Consider the following 9,887-nt stretch of genomic DNA (forward strand, 5'->3'; position numbering starts at 1 on the left):
ATAAACAAACAAATTAAGTCTTGATACGAACATGAAATTCATTTTCCTTATATTTGTACGCAGTTATAACTGCATTAACATTAAATAAACCAGATTCCATTCAGATCTCTTTCTTTACACCGATCAAATTGCATTCAATTTCTTACTTAAATGCTCTTTCATATAAAGATAAAAAAAAATTACAGTAAATTTGTAAAAAAACAAACAAAACATGGATAACTTGTTAAGACTTACCTTCTGTGTACGTTGTGTAGTTATGTGAAAAAAAAGAAAACACATTTTTATACTATAACATATCATAGTACAATCGAGATATCGTAATTAAATATGTGTTAATTTCACCATATTATCTTATATGTACCCAAAGTTGTATATTTAAATTATTTACACACGCTATGCTTTTATAACATGTATGAAACTAAATGTCTTATGAATGTTTTCTTAATTAAATCCATTGAAACTGATTTTGTATCATTGATAATTTTGTTACACATTGCTTTTCACAATTGCTAATCATGTGTTCTCTTAATTATCTATATGTATGCATATATATGTGTAACACACAATAACATTTGTTTGAATGCACGAGTTTTATATTTGTGTCAGAAGCCAGATGCCTATATGAAAAATAAACGAACGAATGAATGAATTAATCAATGAATGAATGACAAATAAATAGAAATTCATAGCGAGCAAGTTAACACTTATACCAACTACTTGTATGTATACGTTTTTTTAGCAATAAATATGGACGGAATATTGACTATGTCCAAACCCTGTTCACTTCGTGTGTACATGATACAGACAACACTTAGTTCGGATGTGTTAAAAACTCTCGTTTCTTTGATATTCTGGCACTCCATTGCTTGGTTAAATAAATGAACAGATAAAGGTGCCTCTGTTTTATTGTATCCAGTGTTCAAGTGTGTTGTCGGTGCTTTTTAGTATTATTATATTATGTAAACGTAGAACATACAAACCGGTTGTGGGGACTGAAAATATAGTAAATATATGATTTTGAGTAAATTAAATAAACAAATGGTTAAAAGCATTGTTTTCAGTCATCGGTGGCAACAACACAAAATATAAATAATAACCCAATATATAATTAATTTTAACGTTAAGGTTAAATGTAACGGTTAAACGCATAACTAATCATGATTTGGACACAGAACATTGCACAGAAACATTGAAAACAAATTATGTTAAATCCTACCCAACATGAATTGAAATGTTTCTTTTATAAATTAAAAGCTTGAGTATAAATATTTAATTCAATATCATATAAAGAATAAGTGTACATTATTATTATACATATTTATTATATTTATGAAATAAGTTACAATGTATGTGAATAAATAAAACGAATGCTTACTGAATGGCCCTGAAATACATTGCAATAAGCATTCAATTACAATTATACACATTATACTATTACAAACATATTATAATGTTGTTTAATATTAATAAAGATGTATATAATATTTTAATGATAACAAAGTTGCATTTTTAACCCTGCTGTTTGAACTCTTGCAAAACATGTCATAACTAGCAAATAAGCTAGCAAAGAAACACATATACATAAAATCTATTCCTTTAAAAGCAATATGTTTTCCTTTTGCACACGTATGAAATTATATAAATAAATTCAGCATTACGTAAACGCGTAACACTAATTACTAATATGTGATTGAACACTACGGATCAACACCAATTACTGAAACAATATTAAGTAAAACAAGAAAACTAAACTTAAGTAAAAAATAACATGCACTTAAGTATCGAATAATAACTGTGTATAGTATAACTATATATTTTCAGGCAAATCTTTTAACACATCTAATATAAGAACGTTGTTTTATATTAAATAAATTAAACATCATGTGCATAATATTTTATCATAAACTTAACTGAAACAAAATTATGGTCAATACGCACGGAATTCATAGTAAAATAGCTCCTTAAAAAAAAGATTAACTTCGCTTTTGCATTGGCGTTGTAATATTTTGTAAAAATGGATACGAAATATTAATCACAGATGCTCGCGATTAGGACTTTATCAACACATAAGCAGTTGTTCGGGGATACACTTTTTATTTTGCTTTGATTTTGCTATTTTGGGAGCGGTATGGATATTGTGGGTGTATTCCCCGGTATGAATTTATTAAGATGAAAGATTTTATAAGTATAGGAATGTGCATACTTACATGATGGATACCCTGCGTTGAAATAAATGTAAATATACATGCGGTAAAACGATGGTGTTTATAGGCTTATAAAGACACTAGTGTTTTTATTTTTATTTTGTTCTATATGACCGTTTTCGTATCCCTGAAAACATTACAATACGCGACACTCTTATATGATGATATAAATTTATAATGACCTGATGCATCTTACAGTAAAAAAAGGATTAGACCATGAGTACTGATCGACACCTTAACATAGAAAAAAGACGATGAACAGGTTAAACAGAGGATAGAGCAAAGACTTATTTTCAAACAAAAAATCATACTCTTAAACGTTTAAGGGAAAAAAATATAAACATGTCAAGCGGAACTAAATACTTAAGTTTTTAAGGATTAAAAACAATGTATATGTTTCATTCCAACAGACAAGTGGAACAGCAAAACATCACAGCCTAAAACGGGAAAAACATAACTTAATGTCGTGCAAAGAAAACATGCAACATATGCAACTAGGACATGGGCTATATGTTAATACGATTTATTTTCTTTTACATAACTAAAAGTACATACATTCATAGCATATCAGATTGAAAAGTAAAGCTATATGTAATTCATACGACAACACTTAAAGCAACATATTTCCGAATAACATTGTACAAAAGAATGATCACTCGCAGAAGAGGCTAACGTAAATTGCTTTCCATTCATCGTTTTTATTATAGTGTTTAATTATCCGCGTAATTTTAGTTTCATTGTCTGTTCAGTGTCATGTTCTTCCCCGAGATTATAAGAACTTTTAAGATTTTTGTATACATTAGTTATCACTGAGCTAACTATGTTAGTAATTAACGAGAATCTTTACAGAGCATGAATCTTATTGTGCACCTAACTTCCTTGAAACACATATTACGTAAGCATACAGTTTATGTACACTAAGTATTTGTTTTATGAAATGTAGATTTATGAGTAAATAATATTTTAATTGCTTTTGTTAGTGTTAAAATCATTCTGTGAAAATTCTGCAAATTTTTAATCTATGATGAATCTTGCATAATCGTTAAACGAGATTCAGTAAGTGCATATATTTTGTCAGCGGCAACGACTTTTGACATGGTATTTAATTGTGTTTATCGAAAAAAATCCCTGCAAGCATGCCACAAATATTCTCTTGACAAGTGTTACACGTTTTGTCGCTGTTATCTTATGATAATGATTTTTTATATAAATATCCCGCAAATATTGTGATGCACAATTGTAACAAGTAATGAATGACACCAAACAAAAGACCCAATTGTAACGAACCCCCAAATAATCGCTGCTTTAAATACAAATATTTTGTTACATATTTTAACGCAACATACAATTTAATTTATCTTTACACGTTTTAAACTTGATAAGTCGAATCTGATTTCATGATATATTGAGTTTGTATGTACTGTTTCAGTACAAAGATAACTTGGTCATACTAAAAAGGGGTGACGGTAACATAGTTACCGCAATTTTGAGAATCATTGTACTTAAAATCATTACCACCCCAACATCACGATTAAATAAATATAATTTATATCAAGTTCCATAAAACTTATGATGACTTTAGGCATATGTTTTTTGCTGTGCAATCTATTTTAAGGTAAACGCTGAATTCTGATTCGATAGTCCGACAAAGTATCATGTTCAATTCCCGATGAACGCGATTTTTAAATAACCTAAATCATATATCATCAGCATGATAAGACGGAGTGTCGCATGCAAGAACCAGGTCCTTTTGTCTAATTTCGATGTAAAAAAAATCAATGTTTATCGTAAAATTTTGTTTTTGCAACAGCATTATTGGATTTTCATATCAAGCTTTTTTTTGTCCAGCACTTTTCACATAACTTTTAAAAAAGATCAGCATGACGAGACGAATTGTCACGCGAAAGAACTAGGTCAATAAATCTAAAGTCTAAATCTAAAATCAAATTCAAAGGTCGACATTTAGTCTTATAGGGACATGTTCACATTTTGATAAATTGACAAAATTAAAAAGACAATATTTCAGATTTGCACATGTTCGTTGTAGTTATGTTTTCTTTCAAGGAAACAGTAATACTTAAATAAACCATGCTCTAAATTCTGCATGATATTTATCTTTTTAACGGTTTTAAAAATCGGAATCTGAGAATTAAAATCCGTTACTAACGCGAAACTATTAAAGCATGAATCATATTGACCTAAAACATATGGATTAAATATGAGTTTATGGACAAGAAACTCACAATCAATGACATTGGTAATGTCTCTTCACAGCTGAGAGGGCATATGTTAATTATAAATTCATTAAAGAATAAACTTAAATAAAATTCAGATACGAGGTACTGAACATGAAAAAAAAATGTTAATACTTGGTACAAGCAAAACTGCAATATAAATATCATTTGATTTGGTTGTTATCGTTATATTTTGGGACATTAAGAGAATTGCTTTTATCAAGTAAAAAATACACCCTTAACTAACACATCACGCATTGAAACTACTCTATGCTTATACTTCCACTGTGAGTGGTAAGAAATACAATCATTGTGAACTAGCCTTTTCTTGTATATTTTCTTGTTAATTATTTAACCGGAAATGTTGTTTTCTTTATTAATGTTTGAAATAAGAGTCTGTAAAGGACAAAGATTTAAGAAAATAAATAAGTTTTGATAAAAATGTTTAATATTGTCACGTCTATAAATTAATGTAATTGATATCTGCAACACGTGAATGTTGATGAAAATTCTTATTATCTGGGATATTAGTCCTTTCATTAATTATATGTTTACCACACATATATGTGAATACATATGTGTAAATGTAGTTTTTGTGAAATAAGCATGTCTGGATAAAGTGAGCTTTCCTTATCCAAAACTATTGCGAAATGTATTGATTATTAGAAATATAAACGTTGATGAAAATTCCTACTTTATTTGAGATGTGTTTTTCCTTTCTTTACATATATGTTTTCAATGAATATAATTGATATCTGCAAAACATGAATGTTGATGAAAATCCTTTTTATATCTAGTAATGTTTTTTTTTCCTTTCCATAAATATGTTTATCGCACATTTATTTGTAATAAGTATGTGTAAATGTAGATTTTTCCACATTATCCACAATTATTGCGTATTTTTTAATTATTTAAAGTATACACATATAAAAAGTAGAAAGAAAAAATGGACCATCATACATTGTTGCAATAAGGTTTTATTTGTGTGAATTGTGTGAATCATACAGACATTAGTTTGTCTGTGACATGTTTATGTTACACCATACGTAATACATCACCAATACAATTATATGTAACGAATTTTCATATGTTGTAAAATCATGTATTTTGATGTAAATAAAATGCCTATGCTTGATTGTAACCACAATCACTCATTATACCTTAAGCCCCCTTTCGAACATTTTGTTATTTTGTTCTTATATTGTATGTTTGTGTTTAAGTTGCTGAATTGTTTGTGTCTAAACATGCAGAAGCTAAAAGTTATGAATATTGTTTTTTTATATATTGTACCAAGATACCCGTTTTTTGGATTCATATTATACAGCTCAGTTTTCATCATAAATGGATAATCTTAAATTAATTTCATACAACCTCAAATTCAAGAGGTGTTTAGCATTTTGTTTAAAAAAACATTCCAATCACAGTAAATAAAATTGAAAAAGATTGTATTGGTAACTACAAACTATTGGATTTGACATATATGAATAACAGTTTTACTTTTGTACATTATACGGGCCCAATAAAGATACGCCCACCTTTTTACAGACCTCTTTTAAAAAAAATAGATACATATATAATATGTGGAGACTTTAATTGTGTAATAGATGTCAACTTAGATTATAAAAATTATACATCCATTATCAATAATAAAACTGCAAGAAAAAGACTAAGATCTATTATCAAGGATAACAATATAATTGATACTTTCAGATATCTTTATGGCACTATCCAACAATATACATGAAGACGGTTAATACCATTACAACAGGCTAGACTTGATTTTTTTTCTTACTTCAAATTACCTTTCATCTACAATTAGAAAATCTACTATTGATTCGTGTTATAAGTCAGATCATTCCATAATTGACTTAAGTTTTTAGGATATAGTACATGGAAAAGGGCTATGGAAATTCAATAATTCACTCTTAAAGGATATTGACTATTTAAACTGCATTAGTACGTTGATAGAAAATGTTAAACAACAATACTGTATCCCTATCTACAACATAGAAAACATAGAAAATATTCACAACAGCGACACTCAATTTGTTATCAACGAACAATTATTCCTAGAAACATTACTAATGGAAATCAGAGGAAAATCTATTTCATTCTCATCACATAAAGCCAAACAGAACAAAAACAATGAATCTACTTTAATTAAAAAATAAATTTACTTCAACAATCATTAACTGAAGCTTATTCTGAACAACTTCGAGAACTACAAAAAGAATTAGAAAATGTGAGGGAAAATAAACTTAAAGGGTCTCTTATTCGTTCTAGAGCAAAATGGATAGAAGATGGAGAAAAACCCTCTAAATAATTTTGCTCGCTAGATACAAATCATTACACAAACAAGTCGATACCTTTTATTGAATTAGAAAACGGTGCTAAATTGACAGAGCAATACGATATTTTAAATGTTTCATTCCATAAAACATTATACAATACAAATGAAAACGAAATTAAATACTATAAAAACTGATTTAGATAATATTAATATACCAAAGTTTAAAATACCAAAGTTGAATAAATAAGTTCAATCTGACTCAATAGAAGGGCTGCTTAATATTGAAGAAGTGTCCATAACACTCAAAAATATGAAGCATGATAAAAGTCCAGGTTCTGATGGATTCGCCGCTGAATGTGTTTAAGTATTTTGGAATAAATTGAGCCATTTCATAGTGAGAAGTCTTAACTACGCCTTTATTATAAATTCTTTGTCTATTACACAAAAACATGGAATTATAACTTGTATTCCAAAAGAAAACAAGCCGCGATGGTATCTGAAAAATTTACGATCGTTAAAAGTTATTAAATGTTATTTACAAACTAGCATCAGGTTCAATTGCAAATAGATTAAAAACAGTACTTGATATTTTAATCTCTAAAGATCAAACAGGTTTTATTAAAGGTCGATTCATTGGTGAAAACACTATATTACTTTATGATATATTGAAATATACTGAAGATAATAATTTACCTAGATTACTAATGACAATTGATTTCGAAAAAGCATTCGATACTCTGTCTTTCCAGTTTATCGAAACAACTATTAGTTTTGTAAATTTCGGACCAATGCTTCGAAAATGGATATTTATGTTCTTGCATAATACCATCGCCTCCATACAAATAAATGGCTTCTTGTCAAATACTTTCTGTATAGAGAGGGGATGCCGTTAAGGAGACCCTATCAGTGCTTACATTTTTGACGATGCTGCGAAGCGGCTCGTCTAAGTTATCATACCATGAAAAAATTCTTCACAATGGCGACCTATGTAAAAGACCGAGCCAGTCCGATTGAGATAGCTCGAATTTTCTAATCGGCATACCTCGCTGATTATGATTGATAATGGTAAAGGTAGCGTAGCTATAAGTAGGACAACATATTCTGGGAAAAAGATTTAATAATAGTTTGAAAACGTTAATTTTAAAACAGTTATATTCAATCCATTATATGTTTATAGATCAATGAAACAACTATGCATATTCTGTATTGTATTTGACATTTGTCGTGATTCTGTAAATAAATTGCGAATGAAAACGTGTATAATTAACGTTTGACGCGATCATGAGTGTAAAGAAAACGAATTATTTCGAACCTGCCATTTGTAAACGTTATGGCGAGCATGGTATATAAACAGCATAATAGCCACACAACATCTATGAAACTCGCTCTGATGCGTGCTTTCGCATTTTTGCATATTTTATAAACTTTTTCGAACAGAAATTACAGAGCCACATCAGCGCACATACTATGTTTGATAATTCATTCGTTTGTTGGATAATGTTTGCTGTTTTAAACACATAATAGGTCATATCGCGGAGATTTAGTTAACCTTTCTATGTGTTTATGGGCGAACTCACGTATTCAAGTGCTCTTACGACTATGTGCTCCCTACTTTCGGGAATCATCATAAAAGAATTGCCGTACTTAACGAACACACATGCCTAAGCTTATTGAATTAGAATAAAAACAATAATCAAAAGATAACAATTTTATGTTCATGCACATGAGCATGTGAAATCACGTCCGTACACATAACATCATTAACTTAGGAAAGGAAACAACGAAATTGGTATGATATACATGTGAAATTAAAGAGCATGGGGTAATTAAAGAGCATGTCAAGTTTTGAATATATCTACTGCAACGTAATGTTATAACCCACAAATTTGTCACTGTAACAGAACGTTTTTTTTAAGATAAGTAAAAAAATACACGTCGAATATCTTTTAAAAGATATTTCTTGTTATATTTGATCGAGAATGTAACCCGCCTCCCAGTTTCGCTGAATGGGTCAAGTTCCCCACGGGTATTACTTCCCCGTACCCTCCAAATTTGTTCGTACCCAAAAATTGTCATACCCAATTTTTTTCGTACCCAATTTTTTTACGTACCCAATTTTGTTTCCTTCAGTATTTTTTTTCGTACCCAATTTTTTGGGGGGCATAATTTTTCATCCTCTTCAAAAGCATCGTCACACCAGTACTGTCAGTACTTAGATTATTATTTGTGCAGAAAGTCTTGCCATTAAAATAAGAGATAGCAAAAAATAAAAGGTATAACAGTAAATGACATAGAATATAAATGTCTCAATTTGCTGATGATACATCATTATTTCTGGACGGATTAGAATCATCTCTTAATTGTACATTAGACCTGCTTCATGAATTTTCAAGATACTCTGGACTTAACATTAACTATGAAAATGAAAAACTAATTTAATTCGGATAGGTTCTATGAAATATAGCACTAGATCAATAAAAGCTAAATACAAACTAACATGGGGAGCTACTACCTTTAAAATGGGATAGTGTTTGACATTAATTTAGACAACATGATCATGAAAAATTTCGATAACAATCGAAAGAATTAAAAGTTCAATATCTCATTGGAATCGCACAAATATTACTCCTCTATGAAAGATAACCATTTTCAAATCATTGTTTTTACCTCTACTTACTCATTTATTTGTATCACTGCCATCACCAAGCAAAGACACCATAAAAACAACAGTAATTAATAAGGAGTATAACGAAGGTGGGTTAAATATGGTTGATATATGTTCGTTTGAAATATACATGAAAATAACATGGATAAGGAGAATAGTGTCAGTGGAAGGAAATTGCTATTCATTGGCAAGATCGTTAATAGATTTTAAGATAATATTCAACACTGGTAAAATGTATGCCGAAAAATATGTCTACACCTGAAAAATAAATGTTGGCTCGATGTTTTAAAAATCTATATATTGTATGTTGAAAAGCTGCCATTAATTAATAGTGATGATATTCTGGCTATGCCTCCATTTTAGAATCATAATTTAACATTTAACAAAAGATATATCTATATTAAATGAGGTATTTGTTTGTGCGAGATATTATGGTAGAAAGAAACTTTATTTCCAAAGAATCTTTGGATACACAAGTTGGAACAAATGTAAAT

The sequence above is a fragment of the Dreissena polymorpha genome, chromosome 3, assembly GCF_020536995.1.
Source record: "Dreissena polymorpha isolate Duluth1 chromosome 3, UMN_Dpol_1.0, whole genome shotgun sequence".
In the NCBI taxonomy this organism is placed as follows: Eukaryota; Metazoa; Mollusca; class Bivalvia; order Myida; family Dreissenidae; genus Dreissena; species Dreissena polymorpha.